Consider the following 26,157-nt stretch of genomic DNA (forward strand, 5'->3'; position numbering starts at 1 on the left):
AAGATGGATTTGTATAAATATTGTGTTATATCTTTTAAGGAGAAACATGGATATGTGTGTGGAAAAGAATAAGTGTTATGTTAGATCCTCGAAAGGAAAAATATGTGTACAAAAAAGAGTATGATGTTAGACCATATAAAGGAAAACAAGTAATTACTTGCAATAAATGCACTAGATTTCCTTTATAAAATACATATATCCGCATGCAAGAAGTAATGAATAACACATTATTTTTGTTTTAGAGAAATGCATGTCTTTGTGCATACAATAGACTTTGTAAATAACTCTATCTTGGGAAAGATGCTTTTCAAAAAGGGACTTGCATTTGCATGCATGATAATGATTTCTATCATGTTAGCTTTCCCTTAGAAGGGGGCATGCATTTTTATGTATTATAATAACATTTATTGTATTGGAAAGATTTCTTAGTTACATGTATAGAGAAGAAGCTAAGGGGCTAGCTCTCTTTGAATAAGTTTTTATCTAATTACATGCATGGTAAACAAAGATAAGTTGCTAGTATCCTTTAAATAAAATGAATGGTTACAATGGTTTCTGTTGTATATGAACGCATGCTGGTGCGACAATGATCATAGCAATGTGGTAATTATATTGAAATGGTTGATAATTATTTGCTTACAATTAATGCATGAGTAGTGTTGTCAGAAGAAGCATGTTGTCATATTATATTTACATCTCATGTATGCACATTAATAGATGTTAAATGATCATTTTTAAGGATTTATTATTGGTTTATTAATGCTTTATCTAATCATGATATCAAAGCTTGTTGACGGAAACAACGGTAGTAAAGGATGGCGACTTGTGAAAGTCATAGATTATGTTAAACATTCTGGCAGGTGAATAATTAATGGTCCATGCAGATGAGTACGAGTTGCAGGGTGGTACACTGATGGAACATATATGCCACAAAGATATAAACATTGAAGATTTTTGATTAAATGATATCATGATGATTGTGATATATTTTAGCTAGATATGTTGTATTTTAAGTGATATTTCCTTGTAAAATTTTACGACAATGGATAAGGGATGGACACTCTTATAAGCCATTGAGTGAGGGGTGAACACCCTCACGATAGTTTAGTAATAAAATTAAACATTTGATGCTTTTCACCCTACAGGGTTTCCAGGGTATATAAGTGTTCAATGATGTGGCTACTTATTATGTTAGTTTGGTGATGTTGATTCGTTGCATAATGTGATGTTGATAATGTCAAGTATGTGATTAATTAATGTGTTTAAAGGAATCATGAAATGGGTGCAAAGTTATGTCATATAGTTTATGTTAATATACTACAAATGTGGTTTTTAATGGTTATGCAACTTACTATTCCTCTACTAAAGTTATTTTATGTACTAATGAACATTCTATGTAGTGGATAATGAGGAATATGGAATAGTGATTTGGATAATTACCTGTGGTAATTTGTGTAAAAAAATTCTAACTCCCTGCATTTTCACGTGAGGTTACCAACGTATGTTATAAGTGGTACCAGAACCAGGTTGCAGCACTGGTTCCTTTGGGAATTGTTAAGAAGAAAGGAAATCATGGTATGTTACTAGTGAGCATCAACTTAGGTATGAGTCTAACAATCTACATATTGATATATGATATAGACTAATTTTGACATGATATGCATGATTCATGTCTATAACTGCATTAAAGAATAGTAAGTAATAAAGTCTACTGCAAAACTATGTTCATGACATTTGAATACTAATGAGGATAAAAGAAAACACAAACCCTTGTCACACTTATGAACAATCTTAAACACTCACTAAGGAAAGTGAGAAATAACTAACAATATTTGTAAATATGAAAATATTAATGATACATGACTAAAGATATAATGCATTACTAATTTGTGAATGAATGAATGTAAAATATGGGGAATGTCCTTGAATAGGACGATAGAGTGTTTTAATACAACATTGGAAGAACCCCTTTGGATATTAAAAATAATGAATGAGTCAAGTAGTTAGACTTGACTGTAATAACTAATTGTTGATTAAGTCTTGTCATGGTTGCATTAAGATGGTTGGTAGCAGTGATTGGTTAGTGTTGCATGACTAACTAATACAACTTATATGAATGAATTAGATTTTATTTAATCTTGTTGCAAGTTGAAAACAAGTGATTATGACAGTTACTTCATGTATCGATCTATTGACAATAGTACACTATGGGAAATCTAAAACGTTTGGATTGTTTCCTTAACTATTATTGACATTTACACATTAATGAATAATTGCATATAATTTTATTCATGACAATATTATATGCATGAAACTAAAATGGTTGGGAAACTGAATAATTTTTAAATAATGGATATTTCTGACTAACATTGTTGATTGGATTAAGCAGTGCTAATTGTAATGGAAAGAAAAAAAATTATGAAAGTAAAACATTGCAATGCGAATTACAACTGTAAACAAGAAAGTATAATATTATGATATGTATGATTTTGTTATTCGGAAAAATGAGAATGCATACGACATGTATGTCGGTTATGTTTCCTATCCATCTAGATATTATGGACCCAAGTTGGGTTAAGTATAAATCCATGGTGTTCTTTTCTCAATAATAATATGCATATGGTTTGTTGTAAAAATCACTATGGGAAAAAGCGCTTAAATATAAATTTACATGCCAGAATGTTGTGAAAGGCTAGGAGGCCTTAGGTTGATGGTAGTTTCCTCCCCAAAGGGATTGATGGAACTTGCCTACCTAGATTTCCTCTCCCTCGAGTTAAATGATCTTAGTAAGGGAAAAGAGTTGGCCAAGGTAGTGAAGAGGGGAAAAATTTGGAGGCAACTCTGTTGATATGGAGGCTATTGGAGGAGGCCCAAAATTCCCCATACTTAGGATGCTATTAGAGGAGTAGGCAAGACCCTTCCAAGGTGAATCATGTATTAGACCCTTTGTGGTCATTGGAATTCTTGAGCTAGTTGGCCTGTGGAATTCCAAAATGGACTTGGTATGGTCAATGTCAGAGAACTGTCTGGATTTAAAAATGACTCGATTTGATTATGGAAAATAGTTCCCATTGGTCAGGAGGAGAATTCTTTAGCCTATTATGGTTCTCACAGCTAAAAAAATTAACTAATTAGCTATGTGTTATGTTAAAAATGAATTTTCTATATAATTGTGTAAATATTTTATGTACATATTTGACATAAAATGTGCCTAGTGCTCAAAAAGGAATTACTGGAAGTGTAAGTTATTTTATTCTATTACTAATATTTTGAAATATCTTAGTAGGGGCTAGGACAATATGCACTTGGTACATTTATTGGTCATTTCAATGATTAGAGAGCATTAGGTTATCTATGATTACTTTTAGAAGTACTATGTGGATTCCTTTAATGGGAGCTATGACAATATGCACGTGGTACAATGATTATCATTTTAATGATTAGAGTGTTGATTCTCTCCAAGTACTTGTAGAAGTACTTTGATTGAAATATCACCTTACATTATATAATTTATTCATCGTTAAAAGTATTTCATTTTGATTGAAACTATTGTGACTAATATGATTATGCTGGATTTTTTAGTCATATATTACAGGCTGCTTTGCATGGAGTGTCGATGCATCACCAAACCATTCATAGTGAACTTGCATAAATGTGACCATGACTTACAAGAGTAATTGGTAAGTAATGGAAAGTTGATATACAATTTTTTTTTTGTATTTGACGAATTTGAAGAATGGAATCATTCATTTTGAAGGGAAAGGATCTCATTTTGAGATGTTTGGATTGTTATAGAATGACTAGAAATTAAGTCCTAGTAAGAGAAGAACATAGTGGATGATATTCTATTTAAGGGGGGAGTATGTAATATTCCCAACTAGCGTACATTGTATCACTAATTATTAACATGAAATAATCCCTTTATTTGTGATACCATGTGGTAGTTATGGTTAGGTATGGTGAAACTACCAGAGAGTAACCATCTTTTCACTGTTGGAAATAATACTGAGAGGGGGGGTGAATCAGTATTATCAGATCAATAAAACTTTTTCATTTCCATAGTTAGATACATATACGCTACTTCATTCAAGGGAACCTGCGTGTATACGCAGCTGTGTCTAAAGCAACTAGCGTATATCCAAAATACTTATGATTCAGTTAATCCATTAAATGTTGATCTTTAGTTAGTGCATCAGAACTTCATTAACCATATGAACAGTAAGCAGGTGCAGTAAAAATAGAACAGATCATCACACACAAGAAGCACACATGAACACCATGATATAAGGTGGAAACCCAATGTGGGTGAAAACCACCTGCTACAATTCGTTTCTATCTTCCTTTATTAAGAAACTTCTTTTACAATGTACTGGTGCAGTCCTTTACTAGCACGCAGGCTACAACCTGCAGAAGGCTACAACCTTCTCTCGTTCTCCAGACTCTCCTGGAAGGGAGCTCCAACCCCCTTTGCTCTTGTACTAGCTAAGATACTAGTACGTAGGCGCCAGCCTACAATCTTCTCTCCTCCAGGTACCACGTTTCATAAATTTTCAGACTGGATACTCCTGAAGCACAACACATAATCTGAAAGGCCACGTTTCATCAAATTTTCATACTGGACCCATAAATATCATTGAAGCACAAAACAATCAATACTAACATCATCAACCTCTGAATCACTGAAACCCTGTTAACAACACCGTCACCAGAACACAGAGAAGACACAGAAATCTGTAATAACAATCAGACCCAACTGCAACTTCAAATATCATACTTTACAATGTATACGCTACTACGATGAATCAAACCCACGTATATACGCGCTTATTCAAAGGCCAACCCGCATACAGATCTAAAAATATTTTCTTATAACTTTGCAGCTGTACCAAACATCAGTCATACTCATAACATTTATAGAACATTACTTGCGTCAGTATGCAGATCTAGAATAAGCATAATCAACCATATAAAGATAGTTCATTTCAAACCATTTGATCCTGATCTATCCTTAGATCTTGTTCTCCATCAACCGGTGAGATCCCTCCTTAGCTCAGATCAAGCAATGCATCATCAACCCATAACCTGTATACTGGATCTCATCCTTCCTCAGATATTCAAGACTTTTCGGATACCCTTGCCTAATGATCTTCTTCTCCTTTTATAGTCTTAGGCCTTGCTCAATACCATGGTCGAAAACCATAATAAATCAATACCAAGAGCCCAATACTTGGGATCAACACACTTGTCGAGATACCATGGTCCAAAACCATAGGTTCAAATACCGAGGACTAACTACCATGGACCAAAAGTAACCTTTCCGACATGTACGCGCTTTTCTGTGCATGAAACTACATGTATACGCTACTTGGTATATAGCGAACCTGCGTATACGTGACTTGGTATATAGTGAACCTGCGTATACCCTACTTGGTATATAGCGAACCTGCGGATACGCGACTTGGTATATAATGAACCTGCATGTATACCGTACTTGGTATATAGTGAACCTGCGTATATATATTTTCTCTCCATACTTGTAGTCTGATCATCAATTCCTTGTTGCTATCCTTCTGCACTATGATTTGTATTCAGTGTGATTTGCCATCAAGGACAACACTTGTCTCATAATGCCAACAATCTCCCCCTTTGGACTTGATGTTAAAGCAGCGAACTTGCGTATACGCGACTTGGTATATAGTGAACCTGCATGTATACCCTACTTGGTATATAGTGAACCTCCGTATATATATTTTCTCTTCATACTTGTAGTCTGATCATCAATTCCTTGCTGCTATCCTTCTGCACTATGATTTGTCATCAGTGTGATTTTCCATCAAGGACAACACTTGTCTCATAATGCCAACAATCTCCCCCTTTGGACTTGATGGCAAAACTAACTTGTCACACTTAGAACTATCAGCTGATTCCTTTGAGCTGTCCTCCATCAGTCACATCTGATATCTCTTCTGAAGATTCATCCAATTATAGATAAGTGAGATGTTCTTCTATGAGTGGGTTGCCATCAAGTACAACACATGCATCATAATGCCAACAATCTCCCCCTTTGGACTTGATGGCAACAACACCAAATCACTCTCCCCCTTTGACATCAAGGGAAAAGGGCAGACCAAGATATTCTCTTCCTTTTCTAATCATTCCGCTGTCCATACTCCCCCTGAGTATCTGTTGAAATCTCTAAATGAGCTCCCCCTTTGTATATGCCAAGGTGTACCAATCTGTCCATGCTCCCCCTGAGTACATGCCGAGTCTCGGTACTGCTGAAGTGTGTTGTTCATGCTCTTGCTGACTGTAGGAAAGATCTGCAAAAAGGTGTTCTTCAAGAAGAACCATGACTTATACATCTTAAAAGACCTTCCTATCACCAAAAGACTCAATACATACATCCATTTCCCAACCAAGTGGGGATATACTAGAATTGACTCATCCACCCAACCAAGTGGGGATACATCAAAAGTTTACACATGATAAAACAAGAAAATTACATCTTCATCCCAGGCATAGTGGGGAAACCAATATAGGCCGTTACATGACCTTGACACCATAAAAGAGATACCACAAAAGAGATACATGACATAGAGACGAAATATCTAGAACAAGACTTATGAAAGTCACCAATAACTGATAGCAGCAGCATCTGTCAATCACCATTCAGATCAGCAACCAAGATTTCCTTCTACTCTCCCTCTGCCTCTGTTCCATCTGAAACCAACAACAACTGAGAACTAGAACCAAAAGCTTCTAAGATGATGCCAACAATGCATTATTAGAAGATTATCTACTCCCCCTGAACCTGTGCCAGATGGACTCTGACAGACCTATATCAGACTCTCTACAACCAGAGTCTGTCCCTGCTAATTTCCTTCAAAACTCCATATACGCGCCTGCACCTGCATAAATCGGCGTATGTACGCGGATACCCCTCATCCAACTCGCGTATACTAATTTCCATATCAACAACCTGTGATGTCTTGTAACAAGGTATGTCTAAACATAGATGTCAACTCATCCTTTTAAAACATCATCATGAAATCATTCACATTATATCATATGTGAAACCACCATAGCCATTTCATCAACATCAAGCTCTACATGATCCAAGTATCATTACTTGGGAACATCTGCATCAATCAACATATGTAAGTATCAACCTATCATCATATAGATATGAACTCATCATCATGTCTCCAACAAAGCGACTTTGAGTAGTCATCCATGTATCAACACTATGTATCTTGAGCTCAAGCTCTATCATCAACAGCAACAATCCTTATCCACATGAGTGCCTACATCATAACTGTATGATCTTTATGCATATGACAACAACAGTATATGAGTGACTCATCATCAAGTGAGGAAGATGTGTATTCAAGCTTTGTACTTCTCCTTATCCTTATGAAGATCACCATGTAAGCACCATATATGCATCATCAAAGAATCAACCATAAATCTGATCTGAACACCTACTATGTAACTTCAAGAATCATATGAGAGTTTATCATAGACAATTCACAACCACATCATAGAAAGATATATCATTTAGCCATATAAATATCATCACCAAGGACTATTAATCTATAATGCCAACAATGCATTATTAAAGGCATATGCTCCCCCTCAACCTGAGCCATCTGTTTACTGTTAGATCTGATCATGCATATATCAGTAATAAGCATCAAGACATCATCATCAAGTTAGGATCAAACCATCCTAAACATCTTACAAGTATCAAGATATTTCCACACATCCTTAGCAGACTGTAAATATTATCAAACAGAGAAAATAATGGACTGAAACATAACAAATCCTTTTCCTGAACCTGTCCCTACTGCATTTCTTTAGATAGTCATATACGCGACTGTGCAGCATCCAACTCGCGTATATATGCGACTTCCATTTATAGAACTTGCGTATGAGATTCAGAACACTGAAGTTTTATACTTTTAGCTCCCTCTGAGTCTATTATGTCTGTGTTGTGCTGTGTCGGAGTACATTGTGCTGTGCCACATCTTTCTGACTGTACTTCCTTCTTCTTCCATATCTTCAAGTGTGATTTTTTTTTCTCCTTTTGGTGTGATGTCCGTGCTTTGTTCCTGCATTCCTTTGCTATATGTCCAAGCTTGTTACATGCATAACATCTTACATGTTTCATATTTCTCCTGTAGCAATCAGCAGCATTGTGACCAAACACATTGCAAGCAAAGAAATATCCATTAAAGTACCTTGAATGTGATGATCTTTCTACATGATGGTCTTGAACCCTTCTTCTTCCACATCTAGCTGCAACATGTCCAAGATTATGACATACATAACATTCAACATTATTCATAGGAGGAGTAAAAGATTTTCTTTGAGGAGTCTCTTTCCTTGATTGTTGATGGGGTTGACATTTCATCTCCTTGTTGATCATTTTAGATTTCTCTTTAGAGTTCCTTGCCTCACCTTGTGAACTAGATTCACCTTCAACAGATTCATGAAAACCAAGACCAGTCTTGATAGCAGGAGACCTTTGACTACTAAGAATATCATCCAAGGCTTTAGTACTATCTTGAAATCATAATATTTTATCCTTTTCTTCTAATTTACCTTTCAAGATATTTACCTCAAGTTGAAGTTGTTCTTCCTTTCCCAGACATTGTTTCTTCATGCATTCTTCAGCATTTCTTTCCTCTTCCATTTGTTGCTTTAGTTTGAGAATCTCCTTTTCTTATTCTTCATTCGCATCCTGCTGCATTTGACGAATTCTGAAGGCACATTCTAGTTGATATTTTAAGCTGATAACTTCATTTTCCTGTTTTTCAATAGCTTGGAGTAGATCTTTATTCTGCTTCTTTGTTTCTTCAAGATCTTCCTTTAGTGAGAGGGTCGTAGCTTCAAGACTTTCATAATAACTGGATTGACCTCTAAGCTCCTTGATTGTTGTGTTCTTTTCAATGACTTCATTTCTTAGAGATGTTACTTGATCCTGTAACTTTTGATATTTGTCCTTGAATAACTCTCGTTGAGTCTTAGCAGCTTATTTGAAGGCACCATCCTTTATGTTCAAAAGTTCTTCTTGAGTTCTAATTTTGTTTGTCAGTCTTTTAAATTCTGCCTCTATTTGATATCTTTCTTGTTCACCCATCAGAGCAAATTCAGTTGTTTCTCTATCACTTTCATCTTTTCCAAATGGATAGATAGCTGGAACATTAGAGGATAGTAAACTCATACCTGATAGTTCATCTTCATTCTGAAATGATTCTGAATCTGAAGAGCTTCTTATACCTAGTCCCCAATCGATTCTCCCACTGTCATAGTTCTTTTGAGATGTCTTCTTCTTCTTAGGTGCTTTCTTCTTAAGCTTCTTTCCCATAGTTCCACGGATCTCCTTCAAGCGATCAAGCTTCTCCCAAACGACCTGCTCTGATACCAATTGTTGGAAATAATACTGAGAGGGGGGGTGAATCAATATTATCAGATCAATAACGCTTTTTCATTTCCATATTTAGATACATATACGCTACTTCATTCAAGGGAACCCGCGTGTATACACAGCTGTGTCTAAAGAAACTAGCGTATATCCAAAATACTTATGATTCAGTTAATCCATTAAATGTTGATATTTAGTTAGTGCATCAGAACTTCATTAACCATATGAACAGTAAGCAGGTACAGTAAAAATAGAATAGATAATCACACACAAGAAGCACACATGAACACCATGATATAAGGTGGAAACCCAATGTGGGTGAAAAACACCTGCTACAATTCGTTTCTATCTTCCTTTATTAAGAAACTTCTTTTACAATGTACTGGTGTAGTCCTTTACCAGCACACAGGCTACAACCTGCAGAAGGCCACAACCTTCTCTCGTTCTCCAGACTCTCCTGGAAGGGAGCTCCAACCCCCTTTGCTCTTGTACTAGCTAAGATACTAGTACGTAGGCGCTGGCCTACAATCTTCTCTCGTCCGGGTACCATGTTTCATAAATTTTCAGACTGGATACTCCTGAAGCACAACACATAATCTGAAAGGCCACGTTTCATCAAATTTTCATACTGGAGACATAAATATCATTGAAGCACAAAACAATCAATACTAACATCATCAATCTCTGAATCACTGAAACCCTGTTAACAACACCGTCACCAGAACATAGAGCAGACACAGAACTCTATAACAATAATTAGACCCAACTGCAACTTCAAATATCATACTTTACAATGTATACGCTACTACGATGAATCAAACCTGCGTATATACGTGCTTATTCAAAGGCCAACCTGCGTACAAATCTAAAAATAGTTTCTTATAACTTTGCAGTTGTACCAGACATTAGTCATACTCATAACATTTATAGAACATTACTTGCATCAGTATGCAGATCTAGAATAAGCATAATCAACCATATAAAGATAGTTCATTTCAAACCATTTGATCCCGATCTATCCTTAGATCTTGTTCTCCATCAACCGGTGAGATCCCTCCTTAGCTCAGATCAAGCAATGCATCATCAACCCATAACCTGTATGCTGGATCTCATCCTTCCTCAGATATTCAAGACTTTTCGGATACCCTTGCCTAATGATCTTTTTCTCCTTTTATAGTCTTAGGCCTTGCTCAATACCACGGTCCAAAACCATAATAAATCAATACCAAGAGCCCAATACTTGGGATCAACACACTTGTCGAGATACCGTGGTCCAAAACCATAGGTTCAAATACCGAGGACTAACTACCACGGACCAAAAGTAAGCTTTTCGACATGTACGCGCTTTTCCATGCATGAAACTGCGTGTATACCCTACTTGGTATATAGCGAACCTGCGTATACGCGACTTGGTATATAGTGAACCTGCATGTATACCCTACTTCATATATAGCGAACCTGCGTATACGCTACTTGGTATATAGTGAACCTGCGTGTATACCCTACTTGGTATATAGTGAACCTGCATAAATATATTTTCTCTTCATACTTGTAGTCTGATCATTAATTCCTTGCTGCTATCCTTCTGCACTATGATTTGTCATCAGTGTGATTTTCCATCAAGGACAACACTTGTCTCATAATGCCAAAATTCACATGAAGGGATGATCTTGAGATAAGGAGAATATGTGTATTGGTCTAATACCTCTAACAATGGTTTCTATCATATGCCAAATCATGAAGAAAAAATTTAACTACTTCTTGGAAATTGCCCTTTTATATTTTTATCTAACAATGAATGAAGGATCAGAGGGGAAGAGTAATTATTTATGAGAGGTTTTGGAGAAAATATTCATCCGTTGAGGACTATGGAATTTCTATCTTGTTTTATGAAGCTTTGTTCCAGGTGGACATTGTGACAAGGGACAAAATAAAGTTGTTCCTCGGCCGGACTACATGGAGATTAGTGGCGCTATGTGGAAGTGAGCTAATGTTCAAAACCAGAGGGTGGAGTTTCATTCAAGAATAGGGTCATATTTTTTAGGACATGGATCATATGGTTACGTTTGAAAAGGGCTTAGAAAATTCATTTTTATCTTATGAGGTCCAACTGCCAAGATAAGTTATCATGCTCCTTAAAAAAATTTGCATTTGTATCTTGTGCATAAAATAGTAGAAGTTAATATGATTTTCTTAGAAGTGAAAACAAGATTATCTGCAACTTGAAAATTTCTCTTGTGTTAATTTCATCATGGAAAATAAAAGAAACATGTATTTTTATACATAGATTAGATAACTCTCTTGGAATAGGTATATATATATGTGTGTGTGTGTGTGTGTGCATGTAGTAAAGAGTGAAGAAAAATACACGTGTCTAGACACATATACGTGCATGCAGGAAAAATATGTGTCTATTTTACTATTGTTGAAAAGTTTCTTGGAATATATATATTTATAAATATTTTCATGCACTAAGAAATATTTTTATAACATATTATTTGAATAAAAATATGAATTTGCATGTAAAGAAATGAGTGATTGATTTGTTAATTTCATAAAAGAATCACATTATATTTTTCGATGTTATCTAGGTTATTTTTCTTGAAAATGAAAATAAGTTAAAGGGGTAATTGGTGAATTATTTCATGGGTGGTGAAAAATAAAAGAGAAAAGTAAATTAGATTATTTTTTTGGAAAGTGGGATTTTTTTTGTAGTTTTAATAACTTCCTTATGTGTTTATAAGACATAAGTCTTTGTTGAAGAAAATATAAGTAACCATGACCTTTTTGTTAATTAGAATAAATAAATCTTGTGGTGTTTTTGAAAAGAACAATGGTTTTGTGCATAGCCATGGCAAAATATTTCCATGGCATTGGTAAAGATTAGCTATTTAATAAATCCATGGAAACAATTCCCATGTATTCTCATGCGTAAGAGAGTTATTTTGAAAAAAAATACTTAGTTATGAGAAAATATAATAACATATGGATAGATCAAATGCATAGAGATAATATACATCATAGGAATCTTATTTGGAAAGAGTATTTTTTCTTATGTGAGAAAGATAAGTCATTTGTGTTAATTCCTATGCAAGGGTCTTCAAAAGTTACATGTTTTGGTAGGTAAAAAGATAAATTATTTGTGTTGTATATTGAATTGTTTGAGTTAATTTCATGGTTTAATGCATAAAAGGTTAACATTATTATTAGATTATTTATTATGCCCAAAATAAAGGTTGATTATGATACTTTCTTGAAAACAAATGCATGAGAACTTTGTACATAAAATAGAGAAACTATATTGGGTTCTTGAAAATAAATATGTGTTATTTGGACAAATAAACAATCATTTTATTTGAAAAGAACATATATGTAGAAGCATAGAAACAATAGTTGAATACATGCATGAAAATATAACTTTTGTGTTAAATATTTTGAAGAGAAACATGGATTTCTAGAACTATTGTGTTATTCTTTTAAATAGAAACATGGATATGTTCGCAGAAAAGAATGAGTATTATGTTATATCCTCGAAAGGAAAACAAGTAATTACTTTCAATAAATGCGTTAGATTTCCTTTGTAAAATACATATATCCAGATGCATGAAATAATGACTAACACATGATATACAATAAATTCAGAAGAGGAGAATGGAGGGTGAACAACGAGGGTTTCAGATAGTTGCAGAGGTTGATCCACATGGAGAGTCACAAAGGAGGGAGCTCCACTCCCTTCTATAAGGAGGTCGTAGCTAGTGGAGGCAAGAAAACTCTAGAAAATGCTAGAGGTATTGTGGAGGAAGGGAAAAGAAATATGGAAGACGAGACAATAGGAACCAAAACCAAGGAAAATAATGGCACAAAAGACAAGGAGGCAGAAGACAAAAGACAAGGATTTAAAGACAAAAAACAAAAGGGACCTTGTAAACCCATAGCTGAGATCACTCCCAAAGTAATTTTAAATGATCCTGCTCTACAGGTGCACAAGGAGCACATGCAGACTTCCGCTATCCTCTGTAAATTCGTGGGATTAAGGTCCACTGAAAAATAATTATAGACTTGGATCAAATACCACTGGAAACCTAATGGGAGCATTGACCTACATCTTGGGTCAAAATGATTCTTCACTGTGGTGTTCACAAATATTGAAGACAAAGATAGAGTGTTTGAAGGAGGGCCCTACTTCTATGCAGTAGCTGGACTCTATATGCGGCCATGGATGATGAATTTTGTCCCAAAAAGTGAGACTTTTACTTTGGTACTGGTCTCGGTAAGGCTCTATTCCCTACCTCTTGATTACTGGCAAATTGAATCGTTAGCTACCATAGACAACAAATTAGGTTGTTTTGTCAAAGCTTTTGAAGCCACTAGAAGGATAAAATATACTTCCTTTGCAAGGATATGTGTGGGAATGTATCTATCAGGAGCTCTTCTGGATGAGGTGATCTTAGAAGTTTTTGATGAAGAATGGGTGCAAACAGTAGACTATGAGCATATTCCATTCAGATGCCACACATGTCATGAACATGGGCACCTAATCAGAGACTGTCCGCTCAGTAAAGCAGAAAACAAGAGCAAATCTAACACAATGAAGGACACTGAGAGCTTTCAGGAAGTGGTAAATAGAGGAAAAGGCAGCAAAAGAGGGCCAAAGCAACATCAAGATGAAGGACAACAGGTCATTCAGAACAAGTTCTAGGTTCTTGAGGAAAATGAAGAGATTGTAAAAGAGGATCAAGAAATGGAAGGAAGTCCTGGGGAAAAGGAGAAAGAAGAAAACCGTGAACAAACACAGGATAATGATTATCAGAAAGAGACTATGATGAGTGATGCAGAACTGGATATGAATAAGGAAATGAATTAGAGTGAAATGGACCTAGAGGACCATGAGCTACAGGAGATTCTTGACCAAGAACACCTAGATCTGGAAGGGTTCTTGCTACAGGGAACCATGGGAGGGGTATATTTGTTACCTCAAGAAGAACTCAATAGAATACAAGAGTTGTTTTTATGGAAAACTCAGGCCATGGGGTTGGAGAAAGGAAACAACATGGACAAGCACGATAACAGAGGTGTGAAAACGATGAAAACAACTCTGGGATTAGCAACTAGAAACCTGTTGAGGGGCCCGAAGTCGGGTCAACAACAAAGGGGATACCCACCCGGTCCGGAACCTGGTTGGCGGCTCCTTGCCCGTTTGGAGTAGCGGGTCCGACTGGGGGTAATGGGACCAGTTTCCCAATGTGATGGGTGTGTGTGTGTGCGTAGAGTTTGATGATATTAATCTAGAGGTTTTTCTAAACTAGTCTCGATTCTAACTGTTAAACTAACTCTATGCTAATGTAATCTAATGAAGAGAAATACATCTGATCTATGCTAACCCGGGGTGTTTTTCTTTTGTTTATGCGATCTAGAAAGATTTCTAACAGCAGCTGGTAATAAAGATCATTCAACTGATATCAGAATATAAACCAATAAAGATAAACCATTCTGCATAAGAAGTTAGGCAGAATAGTTGTGAACAGCATATCGCATAATCAATCTTCTATATGTTAAGCATGACTAAATGATCCCACCGTACAGAAGTGCCAAATGGTAATGCAGACATTCATACAATAACATATAAAGAACTCAGCTACATATCACTTTAGGGATACTAGCAGAATCTAGTCAAGAGATAAAAGTACCATTTATGACTAACTTCACCAATAAACTTCAAGTAATAATGATTTATTTCTACTTGTTCTAACATCTGCTAAGAGTACAAAAGTGCAACATCAGTAACAGATATTAAAATGCAAACATAACTAAATCTTGATCCATCTATTCATCAAAAACCTCCTCTGAGGGTGCAGAAGTGCATGTTCTGAGGATAAGTTTTTTGACAGATTTCCGGAACCTTCTCCAAAAACCATGAGAAGGGTTAAATACTACTAACTAATCAATCTTAATTACATGAAATTAGGGAATCGGCTTCAAATGACCGCCCTTTTACTAAAAGCAACTTTATTTCTAAACTTAAAATCTAATTTCTGACCGTTTCTGTATATTATCTTTAGTGCTGTCAACAGTGCAACGTTTTCCTGGGAAGAGTCGGCTGGCCGCTTTCTTCTTTCGCTCTGGAGATGAAAGTGGAAATAACAGGAGCTGGCACTTCCTTCTGGTAGACCAGAAGATATTTTTCGAAAATCTTTCTCTAGCTGGGTGTATTCGCCACGTGTATACTTAGCATAACCCAGGTTCTTCTCGAACTGATTTTGCTGTTGCTGTTTTCGGTTTCCGGTCGTGCGAATGACTGAGTGGGTTAGGAGTCGTGCTGTATGGACATCCCCCTGTTTTAAGAATTGTTTCCGCTCTTTGTTCCAGGCTTTTCTGGAGCGTCCTCCTTCTTTTGCGTTTCTCTTTCTGCTTTACCCAGTCTGAGCCTCAAGATCTTTTGTGAACACGCTGCTTTTGTGCGCCTTTGACTCTGAGTCCTGAATAGTCTAATTTCATCAGTGCCGGTTGGCTGATGGTCTGGAATCCGCGGTTCTGCTGCATGCGGCATCCGTTTGCGGAGGCATTCTCTCTTTACTATCTGATTGGCGCTTTCCTCTTTCCCTCAAATGTTTCCTGCATATAAACTTATATTAGTTGCGTGTCTTGCAGTCTACGCAAAGAAGAAGGGAAATGAAAAGATTTGACGTGAAAGTATTAATCTCTAATGAATGCATAACCCTGACATTCATCATGACTTGACTCTTCGATAAATGTAATGCAATCATTCCTAGATACTGAAGCATGCGGTCATTAAATTCCTTCAAGGCGCGCACTTAATCCTGGGTTTATCGTGTGATAAGTCTTTTCAGATCGTAGATCGCAAATCGTTGCCATCGCAGATCGTAAATCGCTGCCATCGTAGATCGCAAATCGCTGCCATCGCAGATCGCAAATCGCTCCCATCGCAGATTTTGTTTAATGGTTTATGCCGTATAGCGCGATGCTTGCGTTTTGCGATATCGCATATCGGCGATCGGCATTTCTCGAAGGTCTTCTTTTAAAGGGGCGCGTGTGATGTATGCGACGCGATGAACTTCGCATCGCTCCTTCGCAGTATTGCTTTTCGCGCTCGAGCAATGCTTCGGCCTTTCTTTGCGATGTGATTTAAGCCTTAGGGAGAGAAATACAAAAACTTTAGAAAAATATTTTTTTTGGGATTTTTGTTCAGGGTCCCCTCTTTGCTTGACGTTATTGCTAATGTCAAGTGAAGAAGGGGGGTTGTTGGTGACCACAACAATGGCGATTCACTGTGAAGAACCAGTTATCTCTGCTTTTTCTATTGCATTTTCACTTCCAAAACAGAAAAGTTTTCTTATGCCTAAATTTTGTTATGGACAGATAGAGTATTACCCCTTATCCTGTCAATGATGTTTCATTACAACTTCTTATTTCATTCTGATTGTTTGTTTCCTTTGGGTTATTTCTTGTATTCATACCTAGTCATTACTCAGTCTTTTCAAAGACAAAATAAGGTCTTCTCTGCGTACTGGCTTTGTAAAGTATGCTCCTTTGTCGTAGGTAGAGCCTCTGCTGCCCGCAAGCGTCCATAGCCTCGACAGGGTTACCATGTTATCCAGCAATGATCCTTTTTCCTGCTTGAGGTTATTTACAACATTCCAGAGAAAAACCCTTTTGACACTTTTTCTTTCTTTTTTAATTTTTTATTCTCTAAAGAACAATGTCTTGGTTTGGTGGCCAAATTATGACACAGTCATCCACTTGATTTACACTTTTGCTGAACAAGCTGGCTCGTGATGAGACCCCTTGTCTTTCGATTGCAACAATCTTGAGTCGTTGCCCTGTTTTGATAGACAGTAGTGGCAAAGTCAGCAAGTTATAATATATGTGATCATGATAAGCCGGCTCGCGATGAGACCTCTTATTCTTTGAGATATAGTGTTTTCTTGGATTGTTTCTCTAGATGCTGCGATTCTCCTTAGCAGGGAGGAAGTCATTGTTTTTCCTTAAGAAAGCTCTGGACGACAATAATAGAGTTTAAGAACAACAGTTTTGCAGAGAATACTTATTTTGCTATCGATGATACTTTTCATTGCATTGGCATAGAACAATTTTTTTCCAAAAGTTACTTTCATCCCAGATTTCTTTGTAAAGTTGAAACTAACATCACATTCAGGCTAAAGTTAACTCTACCTGTCAATAATAAAAGTCAGATTTTTCGAAAAGTTTTGCTATTTATACAAGTGAAATCAAAATCTGATAGAGAAATGGTATATTTCTTCATGAATACTATTTATGATCATTCACAACCAACCCTATTTATGAAAAAATGGAAAACTAACGTAAAAAGAAAAAAATTAAAATTATACTACAAAAACAGAAGGATGACCTTCTATGGGAAATACATATTGAGGATTTGTCCGTTTACAGGCAGAGAATCTCTCCTGCCTGTGAAGTCCTGCAACACAAAAGTCGATGGGCCTATGACTTCTACGATTTGAAAAGGACCAAGCCATAGCTTCTGGAATTTCGTATGTTTGCCCTTTTCTTCGTGAGCCTTATCCCACTTCAAAACTAAATCACCCATCTGAAAGTTTTTTCTGGTCATTATGTTCGAATCAACAGAGGATTTTATCAGCGCTTGGTGGTGAGCATGGGTTTTCTTGGCCTGCTCTCGTCGTTCTTCTAACTTGATTATTTCCATTTGCCTTAGTTGTAAGGGAGAAGTAGGTACTTCATCAATGTATTGCACTAAGGACAAGGAGGGAATGAGTAAGTGAGTAGGAAGAACTGCTTCTCTCCCGTAAACCAAATTAAAGGGAGAAGTCCTGATAGAGGCTTTCTTGGCAATTCTGTCTGCCCATAAGGCGTTTACCAGCGCTTTGTGCCAATTCTTTTGGTTTTGGTCGACTGTCTTTTTGATGATCCTGATTAGGTTCTTGTTCGTTCATTCAACCAACCCATTACCTTGCGGATAGTAGTTGGCGGAATACTTTAGTTTGAACCCTCTTTTGAGTGCGAACTCAGTCATGGTGTTTCCAGAAAAATATGAAGCGTTATCAAATATTAAGGCCGTTGGCAATCCAAACCTAGTAATGATGAACTGATCTATGAATTCAACAATGTTTTCAGAATTAGCTGTCTTGAGAGGAACTGCCTCTACCCATTTAGTAAAATAGTCAGTTGCAGTGAGGATATACCTATGCTGTTTAGAGGAGTGAGGAACGATCTCACCTATTATGTCCAGGCCCCATTGGCTGAACGACTGTTCGATGTTAACCGGCTGCAGTGGCATGGATGACTTCTTTTGTTTCCCTGCAGCCGTTTGGCAGACTTGGCATTTTCTTACGTGATTGTACGAGTCTTTGAACAGCGTGGGCCAGTAGTATCCTGCACGTAAGATTTTGTGTGCGGTGGCTTCTCCAGCATAGTGTCCACCTGCTGGTCCATCGTGGAGTTCCTGCAAAACCTTTTCGGCTTCAGTTTTCTCAAGACATCTAAGAAGCACAGAATCATAGTTTCTTTTAAACAAGACATCATCTATGAACTGATATTGTTTAGCTTTCAACCTCAGGGCTCTCTTTTTGATGTGATCCAGGTGAAATGGAGCATATCCGTTTTTCAGGAAATAAATGCTGTCAGCATAAAATGATTCTACGTCGTTTAGGCTTACCTCATACGTGTGTACCTCTTCAGGCGATTCTTCGGGGATTTACGATGCTCCGGCTAACATCTTGCAGAAGCCTTGGCCTCTTACGATGTGTGCCGGCTTGATTTCCAGGTCGTATTCTTGCAAGGCGGTGATCCAATTCGCTCTCTTTTTGCCCACATCTTTCTGAATCAGGAGGTTTCTTACCGCTGGGAATGGTACTATGACCTTGGTATGGGCCTTTAGCAAGAAGGGTCTGAAATATTTGACCGCTTTGAAAACGGCATACGCCTGTTTCTCTACGTCCGAATATTTCAGCTCAGTACCTTGTAAGTTTGAGCTAAAGAATGCGATTGGGGCTTCTGCCTGTTCTTGGTTTGCCTGGGTCAAGATCGCAGCATAAGAATTTTCTGAGGCAAACGTGTATAAGATGAATGGTTCTGAAAAATTTGGGGTTGCTAGGGATGGAGAGTTGATGATGGCTTGTTTGATTAAGTTAAACACTTCGTGCTCGTCTAGACCCCATTTAAAGTTTGAATTCTTTTTTATCATTTTTTGTAAAGGAGAAATAATACGTGAAAAATCTGGGACAAATCTTTTCACAAAATTGATCTGTCCTAGGAAAGATTGCATGGTCTTTTTGTTATGGGGCATGTATATCTCGGAAATTTCTTTGATTCTGTTAGGTTCAATGTGAGTGCCCGATTTGGACACTATGAACCCTAGCAATTTTCCTTCACTCAACGCGAAAAAAGATTTCTTCGGGTTAAGCGAGATTCCATACCTTAAACATCTTTGAAAGATTTGCTTCAAATCTTTGAGATGGTCGCTTCGGTTCTTGGAGTACACAGTTATATCATCCAAGTAAATCACTACTGATTTATTGACTAACCCTTTGAACGCAATGTCCATAGCTCTTTGAAAAGTAGCGCCGGCGTTGATCAGACCGAACGGCATCTTCCGATACGCGTAGGTACCCCATTTAGTTCGGAAGGTGGTTTTTAGCTGATCGTCTGGGTGTACCAGCACTTGATTATATCCTGAAAATCCATCTAGGAAAGACATCAATTCTGAGCCTGCTACAGCCTGTAATATTTGCTCCATAGGTGGGAGGGGAAAATTGTCTTTCTGACAGGCTTTGTTGAGATTCCGGAAGTCGATGCAGATTCTAATATCTCCGTTTTTCTTCCTAACAGGTACCATATTGGAGACCCATTTGGAATGTCTGACCGGGAAAATTATTCTGGCTCTCAACAACTTATTCAGCTCAGTTTTTATCTGATTTTCCAGGTTGGGGTGGATTTTCCTGAGCTTCTGTTGGACGGGTTTCTCGTTGTCAATCATAGGGATAGTGTGCTGAATGATAGAAGCGTTATAAGTTTTCAGCTCATCGTAGTTCCAGGCAAAGACGTTTTTGTAATGTCGTAGAAGACGGATGTATGCTGACTTTTCTTCAGGAGCCAGGCCTTGGCCTAGATTGATGTTTTGGGGTTTCTCTTCGGTTCCTAAGTTCACTGATTTGTAGTTCAGAGTTGAACTGTAAAGTTTGGCATTAGCTGACCTTTTGAACCGACTTTTTAAGTCATACAAATCTTCTAATTTGACCACTGATTTGGGTATAGCATTATCAGTGCCATTTTGTTGTATTAGGTGGTCATGACAGTCCTCGTCGATTATCTGGTTTGAGTAGGATCCTTCAGAGGTAAGGAAACTTACGATGTCTGGGTCGTCGTTGAATACTCTCCAGTTGGTGATGTTGTCAGGGATAGACGGTTTAAAAATTAATTCTATGGAAAACCTATCTGGACTAAAGTCTTTGGAGGGGATGAGTCTAGAGGCTACGTTTGCTAGCAGGTCTGCGCTTGCATTGTGAAGTCTTGGGATTGATGAAATATTGAATGCTGTAAAATGCGCAGTGAGATCTTGCACTAAAGATTGATAGTGCTTTAAATGACTAGACAGGCAGTGTATGGTGTTACGTACCTATTTGACGACGATCTCGGAATCTCCAAAAACTTGAAGATATTTGACGTTGCAGCCGATTGCTTTGTATAGGCCTTGCACCAAGGCTTCGTATTCTGCTGTGTTGTTCGTGCAATCGAATTCCAGCCTTCATGTGAGCATGGTCTTATTTCCGTCCGGGCTAATCAAGACGCATCCTGCTCCCGCTCCCTCATTGGACTTAGAGCCATCAAAATATAATTTCCAAAATAAAGAAGTATTTACAGGGTTATCTAAGAAGCTAACACATTTTGAATCATCAGTCTGGGAAAAGTTTTCTACTTGGGACACGACTGAATTTTCTAAATATGGTGATATGTGAGCATTGAAATTTCCAAGGAAAGAGTCTACCGAGTAGTTGCCTATGATGCTGCTGTTGTATGCTATGGCTTCGTTTTCTCCCTCCAAATCCGTCACTATGTACTTTTGGTGCAGTTCTCGTTCAACCTTTATTTGATTTGGCTTCCCGTTGAAGGGTAACCACATGTGTGACCAGTCAGTCGAAAAGTATCCGTGGAGCTTCTCGGACCAATCCCTGCTAAGAATTAGACCATAAAATTCAGGGATGTTAGCAACTAGAATATCGATGACCTGGCATACCTTGGGGTTGGACGACAGTCTTATGTTCACTTGATTAAGTTGGCCTATCACTTCGACTTGTGATCGATCAAGTTGAACTATGCGCACTGCGGATTTTTGCGGTTGAACATTAAGTTTGGCACATATTGACTTGGGTAGAATATTGGTTGAAGCACCAGAATCAACCAAGCAGTTATGCACGTTTCTGTTAAAGATCTCATAAGTGAGGAGGAAAGGAGGAGTGTGAGATCTAGACCTCCCTCCAATCAAAGCGATGTCATTTGGATCGATTTTATTGATCGCGTTGATTGGGGGTCTTCCTATATTATGGGAAGCTATAGCTGTAGGTAGAGGTGCAGTAGGTACGGCGTGTAACTCTTTCATCATGATCTTCTGTTGGTGTTTCAATTTGCTCAACTCGTACAGGGTGATATTAGCCCTAGTCTTCTTCATGTCGTCGATGATGTTATACTCCATTTCATCTGACACTATTAGTGTCTTTGATGGAGGCGATTGCTCTGATTGGACTGGACTAAATGAGGTTGCTTTAGGGGTTGTCTTCTTTGTTGCGACCTTTTCTTTCGCTGGAGGGCTTGCGCCCTTCTGTTTTGGGGTAGTCTGGGGAGGTTCAAGTTGATTTCTGCTTCGTGTGCTAACTGGAAGTGCTTCTTGATCTTCCGCTTGTGGGAGGATGAAATCCCACATTCCTTGCAGTTCCACCACTTCTTCGTCGTCAGTCTGCATTTCGATGGTGCTCTCTTCTTCTTCTTCTTCAGATTCCACATTTGAGACCACGTTGGGTGGCTTTGTCTCCATAGGGGGATTTCTTTTGAAATTCCTAAAAGGCTTTCTTGGGGACGATTCTGCTACTTGCTTTCTTATGTCAATCATCTCATTAGACATGGCTTTCAAGACTTTTTGTAATCCTTCCATGTCGAAAGGATCCTTCGTTTGCTTCTTCTTGGTTTCTTCTTTGAAAGAGATTTTCTTAGATTTACGCTCTTCGATTGTAGATCTCTTTTCTAGGGCTACTACGCGTCTTTCGACTGCCAATGCCTCAGCCAAGTTTTCGACTAAGGTTGTCTTGCTTGCCCTATCTACGAAGATGGCCAAGTTTGAAGGTAAGGCCGTGATGTACCATTTGCATCTTACTTCCTCACTGGGCTGGGAAGCAGCGGGGATTTTATTGAGGATCTTGTTGAACCATAAGTTAAAATCTTTAATGGGTTCCCTAGCCTCAGCTTTAAGAGTGGACAGATCGTTGATCAGTGTCGCTGTCGATCTATCATCGCCGAATTTGGTGAGAAATTGATTTTGAAAAATATCCCAGCTGGTGATAGATCCGGAGGGTAGCGAAAAGTACCATGACCTGGCTGTCCCTTGCATCGTATAGGGGAAGAGTCGAACCACGACATCTTCGTTGGTGACCCCGTTGAGATTAACAGAAAGCATGAAATTATTGATATGTTCTTCAGCTAGCATTCCAGTTTCTGGATTGAACTTTGGTAACCACTTCTCAGGATGGGCAGGTATTGGACTCAGGGGTGGAGGCATTAAAACTGCCCCAGGGTTGTTCCATGGAGATTGTGCCATCGCTGAGTTGCCGGTTAATAAAAGTGCAGAAGATGATCTTCGAGGTTGAGAAGATAGAGATGTTACGATCTTTGACGATTGTGGAGGAAGGGTTGCGGAAGATGGATGAGTGATTTGAGGTGGAGATGTGGGTGGTTGACTTCGCGGAGAGGGAGTTGAAATGGACGAGGTGGATGAAAGAGTCTCTCTGTCAGACTCTTGAAGTGATTTCCTTGCTCTTTTCCTAGTGGGGAGAGGGATTTCAGTTGGCTGAATGCCGAACTTTTCACTCTTCAATCGGGTCAGGGGATGAGCAGGGTTGTATTGCGAAGTCAAGCTGCCTTTAGATTTATTAGATTTCTGGTTAAAAATAGAGAATCCCTGGAGTTTACGGCTCAAGGTTTGAACTTCAGGGGGATCGACAATAAGTTGTTCTGATCTATCAGGATGTATAGCAGCGGTGGATGTCCGAGCAACTTCCAGTTCCGAGTTTAGTCGTACCGGGGAAGTTGGTGAGGGTGATTTGCTCTTAGAATGGTATTTGAATTTTGAATTATGCACCATTCATAGCTCGCCCTCCTTCTAGCGCCAGAAATGTTGAGGGGCCCGAAGTCGGGTCAACAACAAGGGGGATACCCACCCGGTCCGGAACCTGGTTGGCGGCTCCTTGCCCGTTTGGAGTAGCGGGTCCGACTGGGGGTAATGGGACCAGTTTCCCAATGTGATGGGTGTGTGTGTGTGCGTAGAGTCTGATGATATTAATCTAGAGGTTTTTCTAAACTAGTCTCGATTCTAACTGCTAAACTAACTCTATGCTAATGTAATCTAATGAAGAGAAATACATCTGATCTATGCTAACCCGGGGTGTTTTTCTTTTGTTTATGCGATCTAGAAATATTTCTAACAGCAGCTGGTAATAAAGATCATTCAACTGATATCAGAATATAAACTAATAAAGATAAACCATTCTGCATAAGAAGTTAGGCAGAATAGTTGTGAACAGCATATCGCATAATCAGTCTTCTATATGTTAAGCATGACTAAATGATCCCACCGTACAGAAGTGCCAAATGGTAATGCAGACATTCATACAATAACATATAAAGAACTCAGCTACATATCACTTTAGGGATACTAGCAGAATCTAGTCAAGAGATAAAAGTACCATTTATGACTAACTTCACCAATAAACTTCAAGTAATAATGATTTATTTCTACTTGTTCTAACATCTGCTAAGAGTACAGAAGTGCAACATCAGTAACAGATATTAAAATGCAAACATAAATAAATCTTGATCCATCTATTCATCGAAAACCTCCTCTGAGGGTGCAGAAGTGCATGTTCTGAGGATAAGTTTTTTGACAGATTTCCGGACCCTTCTCCAAAAACCATGAGAAGGGTTAAATACTACTAACTAATCAATCTTAATTACATGAAATTAGGGAATCGGCTTCAAATGACCGCCCTTTTACTAAAAGCAACTTTATTTCTAAACTTAAAATCTAATTTCTGACCGTTTCTGTATATTCTCTTTAGTGCTGTCAACAGTGCAACGTTTTCCTGGGAAGAGTCGGCTGGCCTCTTTCTTCTTTCGCTCTGGAGATGAAAGTGGAAATAACAGGAGATGGCACTTCCTTCTGGCAGACCAGAAGATATTTTTCGAAAACCTTTCTCTAGCTGGGTGTATTCGCCACGTGTATACTTAGCATAACCCAGGTTCTTCTCGAACTGATTTTGCTGTTGCTGTTTTCGGTTTCCGGTCGTGCGAATGACTGAGTGGGTTAGGAGTCGTGCTGTATGGACATCCCCCTGTTTTAAGAATTGTTTCCGCTCTTTGTTCCAGGCTTTTCTGGAGCGTCCTCCTTCTTTTGCGTTTCTCTTTCTATTTTACCCAGTCTGAGCCTCAAGATCTTTTGTGAACACGCTACTTTTGTGCGCCTTTGACTCTGAGTCCTGAATAGTCTAATTTCATCAGTGCCGGTTGGCTGATGGTCTGGAATCCACGGTTCTGCTGCATGCGGCATCCGTTTGCGGAGGCATTCTCTCTTTACTATCTGATTGGCACTTTCCTCTTTCCCTCAAATGTTTCCTGCATATAAACTTATATTAGTTGCGTGTCTTGCAGTCTACGCAAAGAAGAAGGGAAATGAAAAGATTTGACGTGAAAGTATTAATCTCTAATGAATGCATAACCCTGACATTCATCATGACTTGACTCTTCGATAAATGTAATGCAATCATTCCTAGATACTCAAGCATGCGGTTATTAAATTCCTTCAAGGCGCGCACTTAATCCTGGGTTTATCGTGTGATAAGTCTTTTCAGATCGTAGATCGCAAATCGCTACCATCGCAGATCGCAAATCGCTGCCATCGCAGATCGCAAATCGCTGCCATCGCAGATTTTGTTTAATGGTTTATGCCGTATAGCGCGATGCTTGCGTTTTGCGATATCGCATATCGGCGATCAGCATTTCTCGAAGGTCTTCTTTTAAAGGGGCGCGTGTGATGTATGCGACGCGATGAACTTCGCATCGCTCCTTCGCAGTCTTGCTTTTTGCGCTTGAGCAATGCTTCAACCTTTCTTTGCGATGCGATTTAAGCCTTAGGGAGAGAAATACAAAAACTTTAGAAAAATATTTTTTTTGGGATTTTTGTTCAGGGTCCCCTCTTTGCTTGACGTTATTGCTAATGTCAAGTGAAGAAGGGGGGTTGCTGGTGACCACAACAAAACCCAGGAAATAAAAGAGGTAGAAGAAAGCAGAATGAACTCTTGATGGAGTGTGGAAAGCTAATGATAGATTCAGGTAAGATGAAAGATCTAGCCAGCTACTCCTTTACAAATCCTTAATTATGAAGTTTACTTCTTGGAACATCAGAGGTCTAGGTAGTAAGAGAAAGAAGAGAATTCTTAGTAATAGAATGGATTTTT

The sequence above is a fragment of the Pinus tabuliformis genome, chromosome 7, assembly GCF_031772625.1.
Source record: "Pinus tabuliformis cultivar Carrire ecotype Pingquan chromosome 7, CPIR1, whole genome shotgun sequence".
NCBI classification, from domain to species: Eukaryota; Viridiplantae; Streptophyta; class Pinopsida; order Pinales; family Pinaceae; genus Pinus; species Pinus tabuliformis.